The sequence below is a fragment of the Myotis daubentonii genome, chromosome 7 (assembly GCF_963259705.1).
Source record: "Myotis daubentonii chromosome 7, mMyoDau2.1, whole genome shotgun sequence".
Lineage (NCBI taxonomy): Eukaryota > Metazoa > Chordata > Mammalia > Chiroptera > Vespertilionidae > Myotis > Myotis daubentonii.
In genome coordinates this window covers 15,505,832-15,527,264 of record NC_081846.1, presented here as the reverse complement: position 1 = coordinate 15,527,264, position 21,433 = coordinate 15,505,832, and the positions used below count along the sequence as shown (strand labels likewise).

At 38.5% G+C, this 21,433-nt stretch overlaps 1 protein-coding gene across 36 annotated transcripts in view; it reads right to left on the bottom strand.

Moving 5' to 3' along the window:
• The window catches only part of MAP2 (microtubule associated protein 2), a 243,415-nt gene that overhangs the window by 100,595 nt on the left and 121,387 nt on the right, over positions 1 to 21,433 (bottom strand). For 32 of the 36 annotated variants that reach the window (XM_059702962.1, XM_059702976.1, XM_059702973.1 and 29 more), the window contains one exon: positions 11,967 to 12,034. The gene's annotated coding sequence lies outside the window, so the exon portion shown is untranslated. Of the gene's footprint in view, positions 1 to 11,966; positions 12,038 to 12,307; positions 12,550 to 21,433 lie in introns of those variants that run through there. The other 4 variants (XM_059702969.1, XM_059702967.1, XM_059702965.1 and 1 more) reach the window with 4 other exon arrangements.

The following is a 21,433-nucleotide window of genomic DNA, read 5'->3' as shown; positions in this document are numbered from 1 at the left end:
GCTGAATACTCTGCATGATATTATGCTGATATCACACTGCATGACATTATATGTTGCTCTACATTTGTCAAGCCCACTGAATGTACACCAAGACTGAACCCTAAGGTAAACTATGTATGTTGGGTGATTAAGATGTGCCAATGTTCATCCCTGATGAAAAAATGTACCATTTTGGTAGTGATACCATTATAATTTAACCTAGTTATTAATAACTGGAAAGGAGCAAAGGGAAGGCCAAATACTGTAGTCATTTGTGCAGCTTTGCCAGGAAGCTACAGTGTAAATGCATACCCAGTTAAGCCTGAGTGAAATAGGGAAGGTACTTGTCTGTCAGTTGTATCTGGGACCAGATCATTGGCCAGAGTAGGCATGGCCACTGCAAGTGCAGGAAGAGTTGAGATACTTAAACTCTTACACAAAGGAGTTTGCTCTCTTGCTTCACGCTCTTGCCTCTTGGCATGGTGCACTTAACTTCTGGTTTCCCAGGGGCTCTCATGCTCCTGCGCTCCTGTGCCATAGACCAATTCCAGCATGTCATAATTTCAAGAGTTTCATCAAAAGGTTGATGAGACTTGGAGACTCAACAGGGTTGAGTCACAAATGTAGTCACCTGTTGGGAATGACTAAGGGCATTTCCCCAAACCTGAATAGGAAACTGATTGTGGCTGCCAGACAGTTAAAGGGCATCTTAATCTACATGTTATTGCCTCCTATTGGCCAAACACCTGAACAGCGGTAGGCTAATTCCCCCATTCTGACAATGGACTCTGTACCAAACCCTGACCCTTTGAAGTGTATATCTCTGCCTTGCCTGGGGTCCTGGGGACGGGGAGAACCTAAGGCCTTAGACTTAAGATCTTAGAACTTAGCTCCTTTAGCTAAGCTCCTCTGACCCCCAATGCCTTTCAAAATTATATTTCGTCTCCGGACTCTTTATTAGTCTCTGGATTCCTATGTTATCTACGCACAGCCCCTTCTCCAGATTCCTGAACCCTTCTAGATGCTGGGACAAGAACCCCAGCATTCCTGCATCTGCCCACATTGCTCACCACCATGTGGACCCCACACATCATGGACTAATGGACTGCAACTAGCCTAACGCTAAACCAGACCCAGTTCCAACACGGAATGGAAACTCTGGACTCTGGCTTTGCTTCTAGCTCTACTGGATCCCCAGCTGCACCTCTTCCAGGACTGGCTTAAGGGAAATGGGACTTCACAAATGCAGGGATGTAATTCCACACAAGTAAAAAGAACTCATCCTCCCGTGCCCGTCTCAGAAAATTCATTTTCTCAAGATATCGTAAGAACCCAACTCCCAGGACGAGTGGGGAGAGGGCTACCTCACTTTCATCATAACAGTAAGACATGCCGGTACTATGGCTTATCTCCAGGTTTACATTTATTTGTTACTCTTGTCTTATATGTAACGATAGCTTACATTTATAGTCTATTTTTCTAGCTTACCACAAGCACTCATATGTTCCATCTCAACACAAATCAGTTATTATCTGTATTTTATATAAAAAGAGGGCAGAGGACAAAGAAGTAATTTTTCCATCTAGCTAGTAAATAGCAGAGGTAGAACAATATAATTAGTGCAAAAGAATGCAATGCAAACATATATTGATATTGATGTTATTGAAAATCATAGTGAAGAAAATTAAATATGGTCATTGACGGAAGAGTTACACATAACTCTTTGTCTAAATTATCATTAAAATGATTTTTTGAATGTTGGGAAAGAATGACCTAACAAAAATACTAAAGCTATTCTACAAGTCAGAATGCAGATGGGCTGAGACAGAAAGAGAAAAAAAAGAAGAAGGAAACTGCTGGTAGGAGTACATCACTGAATAGCAACTTTCCCAAAGAAACCTGGAAAAACTCCAAACTTAAGAGTCATCAAGTAGAGTCCAAGGGGAGTGGAGGACCAATATCAGGGCAATTCATTCAGAACATATTCAGAACAGGGACCCACTCTTCTTTGTCTCCCTTGCTACTATATTTTCAGCCCACAGGAGAAGATTTGCCCTCAAGGGTGAAAACAAAAACTAGTCTTTAGTGAAAGTTGGTGATCAGTTTTGAAACCTGGTCTAGTCTAGGTAAATGGGTGCAGAATTAAAACCCATGTGGGATTGTGAGCATCCTAACCTGCTCCCTTGTTGGCTCCATCCCCATGCTCCTCTGGATAGCTGCTTCCTGAGACTCTGCCAATTCCCAGGCCTGCGGTCACAGTGAGCGGGCACACAGATCCGCACCTCGCAGAGGAAACTTACAACAGCTGCCCACGATCTTCAGCCTAGTTTTTCGTGTATAATAAAGCAACAACCCACAACAAAACACCAGCATCTGAACAACAAAAAACACAATCAAAATGTCTCCAGACATTTCCAAAAGACCCCTGGCAGAGGGAGCAAATTGCTCCTGGTTAAGAATAACTGGTATAGGGCTTAGTTTGGGGCCAGATAGACCTGGCTTTTACTTCGAGCACCACCAATTACTAGCTATTTATCTTTGGGAAATATACTTAACTTCACTAAACCTCATCTCCTCTTCTGTGAAATGGGAATAAAAAACTATTTTGCAAGGCTTTATCTTCCTCCTTGGCCTTCTTTCTTTTTAAACAAGCATGTGAGAAAATTTAGGTACCTGGCACATATTATGCATTAAATAAATGCGAGCTATTATTATTTTCATTTTCATTTTAGTAATGATGATGAGGAAGAGCAGCAGAGAAGCCTGTGGAGTGGAGAGTGTATGGCCTGCCAAGGGTTAGCAAGAGATAAGAAGTCCGTGTATCCTTGAATGCTTGGGTGAGGAGGCTGGTTATGTTCCAGAATGGCACTCTCCAATAAAACACTGTGATTATGGCCCAGCTGGCATGGCTTAGTGGATGAGCGTCGACCTATGAACAGGGATGTCATAGTTCAATTCCCGGTCAGGGCACATGCCCAGGTTGTGGGTTTGATCCCCAGTGTGTCAGCCAAGCTCATCATTGATGTTTCTAGCTCGCTCTCTCCCTCTCCCTTCCTCTCTCTCTCAAATCAAGAAAAAACATATTTTAAAAAATAAAACACTATGATGATGGAAATGTACTATAACATAGTATGTAATGTTCTATGAAAAGAATATGGCTATGGAGCACTTAAAATGTGGCTAGTACAATTAAGAAAATGAAATATTATTTTTTGTTTTAAAAAATTTAAACTTAAATAGTTGCATAGAGCTAGGTGCTACCATATTTATTGACCAGCAAAGCCCACGGGAGTAAATGAGAATCACTGAGGGGAAATAACAAAGAAGAATGTTACACTTTGGGAGATTAAGGGGGTGATGGTGTTCAGGGCAGGGATAGCTGATAAAAGCATTTCTGTTACCCTGGCATGACATAATGAGAGCCTGGATGAGGCTGGTGGAAAGGGGCATTTGAAGAAGAAGTAGGCCACCACGAGAATGACCTCAGGGGACCCATTCCTTTGGGTGTCTGCATTGAAACCCTAACCTCAACCTGACTCTACTCAGGGACCTCTGAGGTGGTTATTTTCTTTACTATGCTACCCTTCCATCTACAGCTGAGCTCAGCACTGGGATTCACAGCTTCCAGCTCAAAGTTCTTCTTACGAATAGGTAAATCACAACGCCTGCTTTCAAAAATGTTTCTCCAAAAACCTGATTTTCTACCGCTGGAATAATTTTCTTTGCTATTCTGGTTTCTTGCCGAGTTATTTACCACTTGCTTAAAATTGTGTGAAACTTAGAACTAAGCAATGGATTCTTATTATTAATCTATCCTTCCATCCAATGCTTTCAAGCCAGTTAAGATTACATGTTCTGTGATGTATCTAGCCTTATCTCCTTTTCATATTGCACCATTTCAGTAGTAATTGTTATTTTTGCTAGTATTTGACTGAGCTCCTGGCCACACTATTCTAGGACTCTAGACGCAGGAGTCTTTTGGGAGAGAAGGGCAATCCATTTAGTGAAGATCATGGCTACCTTGGAATTGCTTCTTTACTTTAGCAATAAAGTGCATTATTAAAATAGTCCAGACTTGGGACAATATATTCATGTATCTGTTTGATTGTGCGGTAGTTCAAAGTAAAGGCTTTGGGTCCGAACAAGCACATGAGCCCCAGGTTTACCATTTTTCTAGTGGGGTGACTTAGGAAGGTCATTTGCAGTCTCCTAACTTCAGTTTTGTCATCTGTAATAAACAAGAGCTGCTATTCCATTCCAGAGATTGCTGTGAGCTTTGGGATGTCATGAACTAGAAAATGCATTCTATGACTTAAAAAGATTTCTTTATTTTTTCTCAAAGTCTAAATGGTTTCATTATTCCAACAACTTTATAATCCAAAGTCCACAACCTGAGTCGTTTTGTGAGCATAATATGCAACGCAGAATTAAACTGCACGCACACATTAAGCTACATATTACATTTATTATTTCCCTTTGACGCACTGGACTATCCAACAAAGTTTAGCGGGAAAGTACAGCAGTCTGACCAGAGTTATATGAGTTTCACAGGACCATGAGTTCTAAGCAGAAATTTCCATTATTTTTTTCATTATTAGATCTCAAGTACGAATGTGATCCTGTAAAGTCAGTAATCTTATGGCTTTCCATCCCTGCTATTAAAAATATAGGCAGTCTATTTATGTGTGTGTTTTTAATTCTAGAATATCACAAGTTCACTGCAATATCCTCAAAATCATGCTAACCAATTAGGCATTGTGTGAAGAGAATCCTTAATGCCTCTGTGTTGTATCTTATTCTGTTTACACAACTATGAACTCTTACCACAAAAAAATCTTACAGTAAGTAAGAAAATTTTTTTTAAAGGAAATTAAATATAAACATTGTTAACCTCGGAAATAAAACATAAGATCTTCCTGGAAAGAAACATCCTAAATTCTTACACAATGTGAAGAAATATATTTTGGTTCTAATGTGTTCAGTGGAGTAGCTTTAATTTAACAACTGCCAGATGTGGATCAAGGTCCTTTCAGCTGCTTTAAATGGTCATAATCCAGAGTCATTAACACCAGGAGAGAATCTGAAGACAGGTTAATTCAAACCATCCAAGGCAGACCCAAATGAAATCCACAAAAAAGAGAATTGATTTAGACAATTTTTTTGAGAGGGAGAATTTCTGCCAGAAATTATCTTGTGCTACTTTAAAACTTAACGATTGAACAAATGGCTAAAGGGCATAAACATGGTATCCAAATTCTGGAAATTTTAACCATTGCAGTTTGATAATGCAAAGACTAGCACTGTCCATTGAGGAAAGACTAGAGTTACATACGCTTACACACACACACACACACACACACACACACACACACACACACCCCACTCATTGTCTTAGCTTCAATTTGGCATATGTATCAAAGGAATTTTCTATGTAGACAACATAGGAAGTACGTACTAAGATGTCTATGACATGACTTCTCTCCTCGAGGACATTTCCTAAATGTTCTCCTTGAAGAAATGTGGTTATCAACTTAAGTTGACTTCTGTTCATATGAAAACAAATTTGATATTTCACTAGAATTTTTAATTTAAAGTTCCTAATGACACTGTTCATGCCTACGTGGCTGTTTAAATAAACACCAAATGACAAAATGACAGTGCCAAGGTCCAGAGATCTAGACCTAGAGATAGAACCAGCTCTTTACACAAAGGATAAATACTGATAAGTATACACCACAGATGTTTCGTATGCACTTAAGCTGTTTTCCTTGGTGGATGAGTGAGCCATATTTATTAAATTTCTTATTTTCTTAGATATTTTACAGCTTCAAAGTGTGGTGTGGGAGGGATCAAACCAGTAAATGCTCCCATGTTCCTGTAGCTACAAAGGAGTACTGAGAGTTAGATCCTAGCAGTGGAGGCAGAAAGACAACACCCCCGCCAGACAGAATCTATCCAGACTTTTGTGAACACAGCCCCCCTGAACATCCTAATCATCATTCTTCCTTCAGAAGCATGCGGGTGCTGCCATCAACCAAAAGAGTCCTGCAAAAGGAAATTATTCTGTTGGAGAAGATGCATTTCTTAAATCAGAGACTATCCCCAAAAGTTCCCTGTGGCTCTAAGTGGAGTCTCCCAAAGATTCTGTAGGATGTAAGTGGCCAAAAAAAAGAAGAAATCCTTACCATTTGCAACGGCATGGATGGACCTGGAGAGCACTGTGCTAAGTGAAATAGCCAGTCAGAGAAAGATAAATATCACAGGATCTCACTCATTTGTGGAATATAATGAACAACATAAACTGATGAACAGAAACAGATCCAGAGACACAAAAGCATCGATCAGACCATCAAACCTCAGAGGGAAGGTAGAGGAGGGTGGGGGTAAGAGGGAGAGATCAACCAGAGGACTTGTATGCATGCATATAAGCATAACTAATGGATACAGATACCAGGGGGTGAGGGCATGAGTGGGGGAGGAGGGGGGCAACAAGGAGATGAGGACACACATGTAATACCTTAATCAATAAAGAAAAAAATTTAAAAATAAAAATAAATAAATAAATAGGTCAAAGAAAGAAGATGTGAGTGGCCAGAAGACGGGATGTGGAAACCCGGAAGCTTCACGACTAAACACAGAGGAACATGAGAGATGTCAGGAGCATGGGGGCCAGAGAGGTTAGCAGGCCAGTATTATGCTGAACATCCAGGCAGAGAGGAGGCGAAAAGTCCAAAGAAATAATGAGGCAGGCAACAGAACTAGAGTTAAGAAATGGGCACAGAAAGAATTTTTTGCAATCGCATCCCCAAATCTGAGCCACAAGAATGCTTTATATGGCATAATAAGCATTGAGCACGGGCAGAAAGAATGAAATGTCAGTCGCTCATTAGGACTGGTCTAATGGATCGTTCATAAAACAACTGGCTGGAATAAAAATAACTCGGAAGAGGAAGAATTCTCTCTCTCACCACTCAAGAGGCTGACAAGTATTAGTACCTATTGTTGCACAAAGAGAAGGGCTCACATTTGACTTGCTCATAATGACTTCTCCAATCATTTCTAATTTGCCTTCCAAACTCTAATCAAAGCCTGGTCCACAGTCCAGCAACATCAACATCATCTGGGAGCTTGTTAAAGAATCTCAGACCTGTCCTCACATCTACTGATTCTGAATCTGTATTTTAATAAGATCTCAGTTAATTCCTCTGCTGTAAGGTTTGCAAAGCTTATCTCCCAGCATCTATTCTTACCTCTTTACCATCTGCTCTCTGCACAGCTGCCTGAGTAATCTTTTCATGTAATTTGTTTACCCACTGATTATTCCCTCCTCTAGAAGGAAAGGTCCATGAGGGCAGGAACAGGGCATGAACTTGCCCCACTAATTCAGTCAGCACGTACTGACTGTCTACTGTGTACTAGGCAGTCTGCTAGAGAGCAGGGTGCAATAAAAATAAAGAAGGGCTTCTTTCCTCAAGTAGCTTTTAGCTACCTTTCTCCTTTCATGTTCCCAGTTATCAAATTCAAACCTTAGAGTCACCATTGAGTCCTTCTTCTATTCATTCCTCCTTCCAGTCAATAACTGGCTATTCTCTCTATATAAATTTAAGCTAAAAAAACATCTCTCATTGCTACGGCCTCTTTTTTTTATACCCACCATCATGCCCTCTTAGAGCCTTCATTTTTTCCCTGAATTATCCTATGACAGCTTTCAACATGCTCTCACACACAACTCTAATTTATCTCACATAGCTATATAAAAAAAGTCATCTGAAAATGCAGTTGAGATCATAATGGTCTCTTATTCAATATACACTCAATGGCTTTCCATTGAATACAGATTGAAAAAACCTCCTCAACTTGGCATTTAAGATCCCTTTACAATGTATTAGATTAAACTGAATTAAATTCTTATTTTGCACCCTAGCTGGTTTGGCTCAGTGGATAGAGCACCAGGCCTGTAAACTGAAGGGTCGTGGTTTCGATTACAGTCAAGGGCACATACCCAGGTTGCAAACTCAATCCCGGTAGGGGGCGTGCAGCCTATCAATGATTCTCTCTCATCATCGATGTTTCTATCTTTCTCCCTCTCCCTTCCTCTCTGAAATCAATAAAAAAATTAAAATTTTTATTTTATTTTGTAGTTCAAAAGGGTAGAATATTATCCATTTCATATGGTACAACCTAATAGCATTTATCTACCTTCCCATCCTTATCTATTGAGATTCCCCTTCTGCCTGCACTCTAGAAGACAAATGAAATTAGTCGATGCCCGTCAAGCATGTTCACTTCCTTTGGTTCCTTTGCTAATGTTTGCTCTTCCCGAAGCTCCTCCATACATTATCTCCCCCTGAATACTGCTATTCATCCTACTTCCATCTCAACAGACTCCTCCTCCATGATGTGCTTCCTGTTGAGTCCCTTCTCAATTGTTAGTAATCCTGCCATGCAATGAAGTCCCTTAAGAAATTATTCATGTGTCTCTTACATTACCAATGAGCATTGGTGCTGCTTCCTTGACTTATTCTGCTGTACCCATTGAGTTCCAAAAGTGTTTTGTTGTATATACTCCTTTGCAAGTAGAACATCTTAACACATATTTGTGTAATTGTTAGTGCCCTTGGTTAGTATGTTTTACTTAAGGTTGAATGTGTTAACTGTTCATAATACTGTTCCCTGCTTTTTTTATTATTTTGGCCATTTGAAACTTCTGTCATTAGTTAAATTTAAAAAAACTGTGCATGATATGATATATGTTATGCTATTTATCAACAGAATTCTCTGGCTAATTTTGTTCATATAGATTATGCAATTCAGTAATGCAACTTCATTGTAATGACATAGGACATGCTTTATTAATTCATTTACTTGAAAATTTTCTGATATCCCTCCTTAAAGAATAAAGTTTCTTGGGTCAAATAGAAATATATATTAAAATATACAATGTATCAGAGCTTGAATATTACAATGATGTCTTTAAAGATTTATTTACTTCTACATTATGTATATAAAAACAAGAATCTATAAGCATGCTATTTTAACCTTCTTGCAGCAACATATAAATCATGTACATAAATAAAACATTAAAACAATCACTATGAGCCAAAAATTTACTGGAAAAAAATGTAGTATGTTGTGGTTAATATAAAAGACTTTGGGCCAGACTTGTGTTGATCATCCGATTGGAGTCTCAGTTCATTCATTTGCAAAATGGAGACCATACCACTTCCTAGGATTGTAGTGAGAGTTAAAATGAGACAACATGTGTTAAGGGCTTAGAATATTATCTGGCACATAGTCAACAAGAAACTATAGTTTTATTAATAGAGATAAAGGACAATAAGCATGATTTCTCTAAAGCTATTATGATTCTAGACGTTTCTTTAGAGATTCCTTAAATATATATGTATAAAATGATGTCATACTGAACTAGTCCATAATGAGCAAGAAAGTGTTCAGGAAGACTATGACATCATTTCTAGTGTTGCATCTACAAAGAGAGAGAGAGGAGGGCCTCCTCCCCTGTGCTGCAGCAAAATCTTGGCTGAAGTCATGAAGAGCAATAAACAATGTCAAGCCTGGGAATATTTAGGAAGTGCCCATAAAGCAACACTCATGCTGCAGTTTGGCATCGTTCCCCTAGCTGATGAAAGTGAAAGGGACATTTAAAAAATTCTTTCCATCTTAACCTAAAACCAGAAAAATCCTTTTCCATGGAGCCTGGAGACATTTTCAGACATGGTTTGGCTGCTTTTTTACCTGGTAATATCTAATTAATTACCATAAATTAGGGATTTATTATGAATATTTTAGGTAACTAAAAAACAAGATTATAGTGTGTATCCTTATGAAAAACAAGAACAGAAAAGTAATGAGGAAAAATGCAGGTTTTCCCAGCAAATTTATTTGTCCATCAAATAATTTAATCAGTAGTTATTTAACCACTGTGGTCAAGGCATTATGCTATGAGCTGAAGGTACAGTGAAAAATCAGTAAAGGAATTTAATGGTAAAACTAATGCCCAGATGTTGGTTAGAAAAGCCATGATACAGATCCCCAAATCTCTTAGAGTCCATTAGTCAAATTCTACTCTGATTTGACAATGTAAAAGACTATTTGAATGAACTCTGGTTTATTACACAAAATATATCAACACCTAGATCAATTTTTAAATGGTGCTAGAAAATTTAGGGACCAAGATGCTCTTGGTAAGGTAATAAATATGCCACTTCTCTAGTTCCAGGTCTTCTTGACAATACAGTAAAGATTTCTTTTTGGTGGATAATTAGTAATTTCATCCTTTTCCAATTCATGTAAATACCCCAGAGTTCAAAATTAATATAATGAATTCTTACATGAGTCTGAAAATTAGGAAACAGATTTTCATATGAAATATATACTGTATGGATTTAGTTAGATGGGAAAATACCAAATAGAGGGTTGTAGTTGTTTTCACCAAATATAAAATGTTTTCACTTACTCTGAGTGAAACCTAACAAGAAAGTATGATCCCAAGGCTTTTACAATATTCAGGAGGAATTGCATGTCCTGTTTGGGGATTTCATACATGATTCCTGAGTAATTTCTGAAGAAAAAGTGCAATATATTTTATCTATCTCTGAATACACAAGATGAACCTAACAGACTAGTCTATTAGATTTTGTTCAGTATCTGAAATAATGCAATTTCCCCTTTTTAGAGCACAGTGGTTTATTTTGACAAATTCATTCTCTTGTGCAACAATATTATATGATGCTGCCTACACTCTGGAAGGGGGGACAGAGAGATCTGCCCCTTCCCCCTCTCCCACAATAACCGCCCACAGAAGCAAGGCTCTTACTGTTTGTGGAATGAATAAATTAAGGTTCTCATAATCACACATTGCAGAGAAAATTAAAGAAGGACAATGCATTAGTCTCCTTCAACTGCTACAAATATTCATGCTCACAGGTAAATACTCACAGACTTCTAGTATTTCAGCATCAGTAGTTGAATGTTAGCCATTTTTAAAGTATAGCTAAAAAAAAAAAAAAAAAAAAAAAAAAACAAAAAAAAAAAAACACTAACCTTACTGCGTAAAATATTTTGGGCCAGAGTCTGAGGGGAAATACTATGTGAATGCAAAGAAAGGGCTTTAATGACGTTATTGATCATCTTCTCATCAAGGCAGAAATGTCTTCCATTTTTTTAAAGCCAAATTACAAATAAAGGTTTTATTGACGTGGGTATACATTAAAGTCAAAGATCACCTTAAGGAATTAAAGAAAAGGTAATACCCATACTCATCATCTCCAATCTGTATGTATCCTGATGCTGAATTTGAAAATTAATATTTTTCCTGTAAGGCATAAGGCCCGAGAATAATGGATTCAACTGCTTTCATGGCAAGGGGAATGATCACTTTCTCATGCTGTCAATGCCAAATATAGTGTATGTAAAATCAGTTCTTAATACCTAACAACCTCGGTTTTTGAATATATCTGTTGCTAAACCATCCGTGAATAAATTACAATCTTTTATTCACAAAACCCAACGATACTGAGTCATTCCTGGGCTTTCGTCTCTAGCACCCATTCTATTTGGGAAAGAACAGCCATTTCATTTAGCCACTTAAAAAAACCACTTCTTAGCAAGATTTCCTCAAATAAAATCAGTCTATTTCTCTTAAATTCAAATTATTACACTTTCAGTAAGATAGGGGATTCTGCATATTTTTAGCCATTATAGTGATAAAAATCCAACAATAAGTCAGACATACTGATATCTGTAATAACTTGCAACACAGGCAAAAGACACAATTCTTTAGATATCTAATCATATAATAGCCTTGGAAAATGGCATTCTCCCTAGGAAATCATACATGCTCTAGACAATGATCGACGTAGGCTTAAGGATAAAAGACCAGGCACAGAGAGATTACTTCAAATAAAAACATTCCAATTCCTCCTTGATTTTCCCTCATCTAAACATATAAACGAAACATGTGGTACCTTTTAATTTTCTGAATGAGTGGTTCCCAATCAATGCTTCCTCGGTTACAGACAACAAACTGAAGAATCTACTGAAATAAAACAAAAGGGGAAAAAACACATATATAGATTTGTTAACTGAATATTGAAAATTATAACTCACCAGTCAGCAAATGCATTCTTTACATCCAGACAATAAGTCTGTCTTGAGATCTGTAGTACAAACAATGCAGCACTTGAATTTTTAGAAAGCTCGGTAATGAATTTGAAGCATTTTACTCTGGCATCACATAAAGCAGATTCTTTGGAAAACAGATGAGAAATGAAACAAAATTAAAAATGTGAACACCCCAGACCATTACCAGCGTGTATGGCGCGATATCACCCAGTCTAGCCTCTGAGGATGGCTGCGGAACCCTTCTCCCCGAGCAGCATCTCCACACGCTGGCTCTGGCTCTCTAGCTCCAGACACACTGCAGTCTGCAAGCCACCAGCTCGTGTGTGTGTGTGTGTGTGTGTGTGTGTGTGTGTGTGTGTGTGTGTGTGTGTCAGGGAAAGGGGAGCTGCAAATTAGAAAACGTCCCCGCAGTGGCGAAAAGGAAAATAAGGCGAGTGGGAGAGAGAGAGAACGCGCACTAGCCTCAGAATTTTCGAGAATGATGACAAGCCACCCAGCTCCGCCATCATTCACTGACAATAAGGTGCAGCAGCCCTGGCTTGTGATTCAGTGGTTTGCCATAGGGGCTGCTGGTACCAAATGCCTGACAGGCATTTTAATTGCCTCCATCCAAGTGTGTCCCCCCGAGTCGAGTCTATAAGCCTATGAATGTCATCATCTGGTCTCCTTTGTGTTATTCACACACACACACACACACACACACACACACACACACACACTGCTTAAGCAGACAGTTTTCAGGCATACAGGATTACAAATAAGATAGGCTCTACAAACTGGATGTGACTCAATGACAGTTTATGAGAATTTTTATTATCTGCATCAATGACAACAGAGATTCTTTGATGTTTTGTCATTGGCAGATCATTAAAATATTTTAAAACTGAGGATTGCATAGTGCTTATTTATATTCCAAAATAAATAACCATGCTCATTAGAAAAATGTATACACTTATGTATTTTTTCCTATGAAAAAACCAGTCCCTCTTGTAACTGTGATAATTAGGCACTTGGAAATGTCTTCCTGACAAGGAAGAATGCAAAAAAAAAAACCAACACCAAAACAAAACAAAAAAACAAAAACAAAAAGAGGATTGGGAAACCAAGGTTGGCCTGTGATTTCTGTGGGCAATCCATTTTATTCCATTTATACACAAAAGCAAAAGGAGCTGGCAACCAGCTTGAATCCTGGGACTTCACAGTCCCTGAGGCCAAGGCAGGGAATTGAATCTGGCATAATCAGTATCCCTTTTATGTTAGCAAGTGAAATTAACAGCTGAATATCCCTATTTTACAGTGCCCCTTATGTAGGGTGGTTAAGTGTGGAATAATTCTCCGCATTTACTTCCTGGACAAAAGGAAAGAAAGAATGTTAATAAATTAATTAATTTTTGCAGCATTGCTAGCTCCCTGCATCAGTGAATGAAGCAAATTCAGTGTGTACCAAAAGGGCCGGCTGTGAAGAAGGTGTTGGGAGGGTGCTTCGCCATGGTTACTGGAAACAGAGAGTATAGAGAAAAATAAGGTGATGATAGATAAAAGAGAAAAAGACTAGAGTGGAGGAAATTTAGAGACCTTTGATATGCTTCATTCTTTTCCTTCTGGAAAGAATTGTCTCAGATTCATACTACATTTTGAATGCATTACGATGAATTTGCTTTCCCCATTTGCGACCTTTCTTCTGCATTTTTGATCACTAGCTAATTTTGCTTTCATAATTATACAATTATGGTTCTTCTGTATGAGATAGGTCCTGCTCCATGCCTCTGTCTATCCTGAATTCATGAACACCCCTCAGCCTATTCCACACCCTTTGTTTCATAGGTGAGAAAGCTGAGGCCCAGGGAGTCTGACCAAGGTCACGGAGCTGAGCAGAGATCCAACAGAGACACCATCCCAGTTTCCTGACTCAGGCCTCCTGCTTTTCTTCTCTCACTGAGTGGCTTTCTTTCCATGCTATCTCCCATTCTGTTTGTAAGAAAAACAGATTCTAGAAACATCTTTTGTGTTTGATTTTGTAATGCTTCTTTTATTGGCTAAAGCAGAACTAGTTTTGCTTACTATCTGTGCTGTAATAATGAGGTCTGAAGAATGTGGGGTGATTATGTCACCGCTTTCCTTTCATTTCCAGTCTGGCAATCAGATGAATCAAGCATGATTGCCCTTCTGTGAACCTATCTTGTTGAACTTGAACTTAATGATCATATCCTAGGAATTCTATCATCCCTGGCATCATTCTCCCTGCAGGCATGAAGTTGAGCAATTGCATCAGAAAAGATGAAATACTGCACATTTGGGACAACATGGATGAATCTTGAGAATATCATGCTAAGCAAAGTAAGTCAGACAGAAAAAGTCAAGAACCATATGATTTCACTCACATGTGGAATATAAAGCTGAAAGCAACAAACAAACAAAAACTCACAGACACAGACAACAGTATGGTGGTTATCCTAGGAGAAAAGGGGGTGAGGAGGTAGAAGAGGGTAATGGGAGTCAAATATATGGTGACAGAAGGAGACTTGACTTTGGGTGGTGCACACACAATGCAATACACAGATGATGCATGATAGAACTGTATACTTGAAACCTATATAACTTTATTAACCTATCTTACCCCAATACATTTAATAAAACTTTTAAAAGGGAAATTGGACACGAATTGAGTTGGCCTCCCAAGGTTCCTCCTAGTTATAAACAATGTGTACCTTCTTGGGATTACCCAAAATAATGAAGCCAGAAAATTGGAAGCCCAAGTAAAATTAAAATAATAATAAGAAGAATAAAACTCAAAATAGCCACTGGGGGATGCAATACTTGTTAAAATCTTCCTGAACTACTTAGTAAAAATTGTGACTAGAATTTTTATCTTGATGTTTTTATTTCCTTTCTAAAGTGTTCCTGTCAATATCCAGTACTTATGACTCATTGCTTTTAGGTGAACGCATCTACAGGTCAGGCCATATTGCCTTTTTGATGTTTAAAATACAGTTGCTACCACCACTACTGTTCTCTGCCCCCAGCTATAAAATAAATAAACATTAAAAATATATAATTACCCTAGGTAATAATTACAAAAGATTTCAGTGAATCCTCTATGTTGGTTAGGAAATTCTTCCCCTATGAAAAGTGTTTCTTTAAATTAGTGGTTCCCAACCTTGGCTGCACATTAGAATCACCTGGGAATCTTTTTTTAAATCCTGATTTCTGGGCCTCATCCTCTGGAAATTCTGTTTCTTTGTTCCTAATGTTGTGGCCTCACCCCATAACGAAGAAACAGAATTTCTGGAGGATGAGGCCCAGAAATCAGGATTTTAAAAAAAGATTCCCAGGTGATTCTAACGTGCAGCCAAGGTTGAAAACCACGGCTTTAATACTAGTAGATCATTCTGTTAAACATCTATTTTTCTTCAGTGATTTTGAACACTAAGATTATTTTTCAAAGCAAGTGGCTTGTTCTAATATACTGTCATTTGTTACTCATGTCTATCTATTTTTTTTTAATCCTTACCCAAGGATATTTTTCCATTGATTTTTAGATGATTGGAAGAGAGAAGGAAAGACAGAGAGAAATATCAATGTGAGAGAAACATATCAATTGGTTCCTCCTGTACGCACCCTGATCAGGGCCCGGACCAGGGAGGAGCCTGCAACTGAGAATCGAACCCAGGACCCTTTGGTCCATAAGCAGATATTCCATCCACTGAGCCAAACAGGCTAGGGCTACTGCTCACTTCTGAGCAACCAACAAAGATGCACAAGAGTGTCATTTCTTGAAACATGAATCACATTTTATTAAGATCTCATAAAGCACACATACTGGTCTGGTCAGTGTGAAGAAAATAGCACAGCTTCCAAAAATATTTAATACTCTTTGGGAGCCATTTAACTTTGGAGATACCTGGTTCATTCAATGAGAATGTGTTGGCATATTCTTTTTCTTAAGCTCCCCATTTGTTAATGAGGAACTAGTACTTTAACATGTCCATCATAGAATAAGCATCATGTGGTAAATAAAATTCCTGCCTTTAAGTGTGTTATATCCTAAGAATACAAAATGACAGATAACTGACTTTCATGATTTGTTAGATTTTTCATATTTATGCTTGAGCCTAAACTGCAGCCTTTTCTTACCCTTCTCTTTGACAATATTCTAGACTTGGCTTAGCACCACTCATCAGCTCATTTCCCCAATTTTGATGACGCACCGTCATATATTTCAGACACTTGAGAGTTTCTAGGGATTGCGATAAAGGGAAACAAAATGTCCTCCTCAAGGAACTTGGATGATAGTGGAGGGAACACAGAAGTAAACAGAAACCAGCTTCACACTTCTTTTTCTCACTTTGCTGAGACACTATGTCTCTGCCTCTGTTATATCTACTTCATCTCAGATCCTGATCTATGAGGATCCTATTTAACTATGACCCCAAATTCCCTTAGCTTACTCTGGTGGCTCTTCTGGAAGAGCTTGGGTTCATTCCCCATACATACTGGTTTGTGTGTTTGCATACCAGCCTTTAAGCCCTTTAGGAATGAATAACGGAGGTCTATCTTCCTTACCTCCATGGAGCCTCTGGTCACATATCATCTTCCCAACCAAGGCTTTCCTGACTACCACAATGAAAATCACAACTGCGTCCCTCCTACAGCCCTGCTATATCTTCCCCTTGTTCCATAGCACTTATTCATTTCTATCATATCATATTTTATCTATTATATTGACTATCCCATGCCTCACTCTGCTAGTTCCATAAAGGAAGTCATCTTTATATGTTTGGTGCACTGGTATATCCAAAGCACCTAAAACAGAGCTGGAAAATACTGGCCCTCAAAAACATTTTTTAAAAGAGAGAACGTGAAAATTACATTAGTTGATGACTGGAGTGTTTAAGTACAAGAAAAGTTTTTGTATTCTATATTGACTGCCTTATTATATATACAGGGAGGGCCAAAGGTAGGTTTACAGTGGTAAGCATGCAAAGTACAGAGTTTATTCTTTTATTATTATTTTTGTATTTTTTTCCATGCAAACAACTGTAAACCTACTTTTGCCCCACCCTGCATTAGTACGAACTGTATGACATTGAAATTCTATTAACCTTTACCTACAAAATGGTCATTTCATTTGGTTCAGCCTAATACCTGAAAAAGCTATGAAACATGCAGAAGGATAGAGTTAGAGAAAATGTCCCAGATTTCAGGCAGGGCGAGCCGTTAATGGCCACTATTTAAAAATACGGTAAGTTTCAAATTCAATTTATGGCACCAATTATTAGAAGCATGGCTCCAAAAGCTACTAAAACTATTGACTTTTAAAAAAAATATTTTTATTGATTTTTTACAGAGAGGAAGGGAGAGGGATAGAGAGTTAGAAACATCGATGAGAGAGAAACATCAATCAGCTGCCTCCTGCACGCCCCCTACTGGGGATGTGCCCACAACCAAGGTACATGCTCTTGACTGGAATCGAACGTGGGACCCTTGAGTTGGCAGGTCGACGCTCTATCCACTGAGCCAAACCGGTTAGGGCAAGCTATTGACTTTTTTAAAGTCAAGAGACTATAATTCATTTAAGAATCTGAAAATCTTCTAGAATTGTTTCTTGAATTCCTTGAAAATTTTAATAATAGGCCTCTAAATCTCATTTTTTTAAAAATTTGCACGAGAAAATAAATTCAACATAATAACATCAATGAAAGAAACATACTCTAAAGCTACCCTGATTTATGGGATGAATAATAACTGGCCAGGAGTTAAAAAACAATCACTAACCACCCAAATAATAAACTTAGGTAAATTACCCATGTGGTTTTCTTTTGTTTGTTTTTCATAGCAAACTGCAAAAATTAACTATGCACCATCAACAAAGCTGAATTATTCTTTAAAAAAATAATGTTGAGAAACTCATGTAAAGAATTTTGAAGGTAGATACTACACAAATTTATTAGCAAAGGACAAAAATTCACCCCCTCCCCAAATTCCTTGAATCACTTTACTCCTGCCCCAAATTCTTCTTGATGTGATTGAAGAAGACAGACTGCATTCATTAGCTTATTGTGTACTTTATCTTTCATTCACTTTTACTAGGCTTTCTATGCTACTGAGCTGAACTATTTACTTATTTAAAATTTGAAATAGATTGACATCGTCCAGGCTTCAACTCCTATAATTGTTTGCCTTACTTTATATATATTTTAACTATCTTTTACACATATAATACAGTGAGAAATACGTTAAGCCAAAATATCCAGATTCCCCATGGGTCTTCGATAAAGAAAGAATCTGAAATAAGTATCTTTAAAAAGAACCAAGAGCATACTGACCTAGGGACCACCTGTGGTCATCTTGGACATCTTCTCTGTGATTCTAATCTAACCTGGACTGGAGCGGGAAGGATGAATGTATTTTAAGCAAGTAGGAAGAGGAATAAGACATGCTAACTGGACCACTCTCCAATGGTTCTTGAATCATGCTTTAATCCTTCTGAGTCACACTCAGAATTTGGCTTTATAAGTTCATTTTAAATCTTAGTATGGAGATTGTCTCTGAATATCAGTTATAGTCTTATCCAAAGGAAAGGACAAAATACATTTTAAATTATTTTTGGATTGTGTATCATTTTGTACTTCAGAAATATTCATATTTCACTGGAAATTCTGCATAGGTATTTTTAAAAAGTTATACACTCTTGTTTTTCTTTATTCCATCAATTTTTTAAATTCACTCAAGATGAAGTAAAAAATGATGACATAAATGAAGGGAGAGAGGAAGAGAGTGAAAAGGAGAGAGATGGGGGAGAGAAATGGGGGAGGGGGAGAGAGGGAGGAGTTCTTATTGTCAGCCCTCAAAATAAAGTTTGACCACAATTTAGTGAAACAGCTCACAGGCCATATTTAGGTTTTGTATGCCATTAACAGTCTAAGCTTAGAATATGATAGTACCCAAAGTTCTATTCTGTTCATATACTTTCACCAAAGTAAACTGAACCAAACTTCATTTTCAGAAGTTCTTTTCAAAAACAGCGTCATGTGAATTGCAATTATAAAAAAATAATTGCTACTTCAATTTATCAAGTCATAATCTCATTACACTTTAAGAACTATCTATCTATCTATCTATCTATCTATCTATCTATCATCTATCTATCTAAGCCTTAGCAACCAAACGACTGAACGACTGGTCGGCCGGTTGCTATGACACGTACTGACCACCAGGGGGCAGATGCTAGATGCAGGAGCTGCCCCTGGTGGTCAGTGCACTCCCATATCGGGAGTGACACTCAGTTGACTGACCCATCCCGGCAACCCACCAGCCCAGTGGCAGCCACTCACTCCCTCAGCAGTCCTACAGGTCCAATCTCCAGAGAATGGGCCAGGCACCGACAGACTGGTGCCGCCGCCACCATGATCCCGACAGCGCCACTGGCCTGGAGGTAGGCCTCGGGCACCATGGCCGCTTCCCCTCCCTAGAGGCTCCGCAAGGAAGGAACTATATAAAAGCGGCCGCCAGGTAGCTCCTGACAACTGGTGTGAAGGTTAGCGGGACAGATCTGGATCCCAGGCCAGCAAGGGCATCCCATCGCCCGCCCAGAGGGCCAATCGCGTCCTGGTCCCCTCACCGCTCTTGGGATGGGCGCCAGATGCAGGGCTCACGGCTGGCGAGTGCAGCTGCAGCAATGTGAGCCTCTCCCAATCAGGAGTGACTGGGCACAAGCCCAGGGCAGGCACCGCGGGGGCCGGGATGAGCAGGAGCGGCAGGCAGCATTGGACTGCCAATTTTGGCCCAATTCCCGCAGGCCACGCCTAGGGAACCCACCCGTGCGCAAAGTCGTGCACTGGGTGTTGAGAATAAAAAGCTTCGAGATGTTGAAAAGAAAACCATAATTGTAGAATTGAAACTCTCATATATTGCTGGTGGGGTGTAAATTAGTATGAACACTTTTGAAAACTGTTTGGCAACATCTCTTAAAGCTAAATGCATGTGTACACTATGAACCAGCAATTCCACTTCTAGATATATATACCCAAGAGAACTGAGTGCATGTGTCTACCTAAATACCTTTACTAAATGTTCATAAGAGCTTTATTCATAATTGCATAAAATGGGAATCCACTCATGCTCATCAACAGTAGAATGGATTTTGGTATATTCATATAATAGATTACTACACAAAAAAAGAAAGAATCAATGAAAAAGAATTACTGTTACACACAACTACACAGATGACTCTCACAGGCATAATGATGGGTGAAAGCAGCAGACACAAAAGAGTGCACACTGTATTATTCCATATACGTGAAGTTCAAGGACAAACTAAACTAATATTCAAAGACAAAAGACAAAGTAATGTTTGCCTCTATGAGGATTAAGATGGAGGTGGACTGACCAGGAAGAAATACAATGCCTTCTTGACATGAGTGGCAGTGACATAGGGATACAATTAAGATGTGTGTACTTTATTAAAGTATGTTCTATCTAAGTAATGTTAATAATAAAATATTATGGTGCCATTAGCTTAGAAACTCTCTTATTCAAACCAAATTTTGGGGTTTGTAGTGAATATTATTCCAAAGAGTTCTGGTATGAGCATACATTTTGCAAACATGCCATGTAACCATGGCTGCATGGGTGAAGGCCCTATGACGACTATGTATTCGCTAAATAAATAAGTTGTGAGGAGATATTTTCCTTAGAAAGGGGAGGATATTTTACATAAGCTTTTAATAAATAAGTGTGATTTGAGATATGTGTCTTAAGAATATATTAACAAGTGAAGGTACTCATCTGTAGCTACATTTACCGAACTACACGATTATGACAAAAGAATGGGCAGTGAAGGTGCTTTCAAAACTGTTCCTTTCACACGAACCCCTTGCCCATTGACATCCACCGTAATCATTAGTTTCCTTCACCAACCACCTACTTTTCTGCTTCCATCCCAAGAGCTACACTTCCTTTTTGTTCCATTTCATGTTCTGCCCTCGTTTATAACAATGTCTAGCACTCCCCCAGCACACAGTGTCAAAAGCTCTTTCCTTTCTCAGAATCATCATGATAGAAAAAAAAATCACCATAATAGTATAACATCTAATATTATATATGGCCTTGGACTCGTCTTCAGTTGTTTATATTTAGTTATTTATTGTAATGTTAACCAATTAAAGAAGCATAAAACCGATTTAATTAAATGATTAATTACCTATAATATGCCAGTCTCTTTGAACACAGTATTTTATTCAGCAACTCTGAGAGTTATGAACCTCCATTTCGCAGTGGAGAAAATAGGCCCAGTTAGGTTCAGTTATTG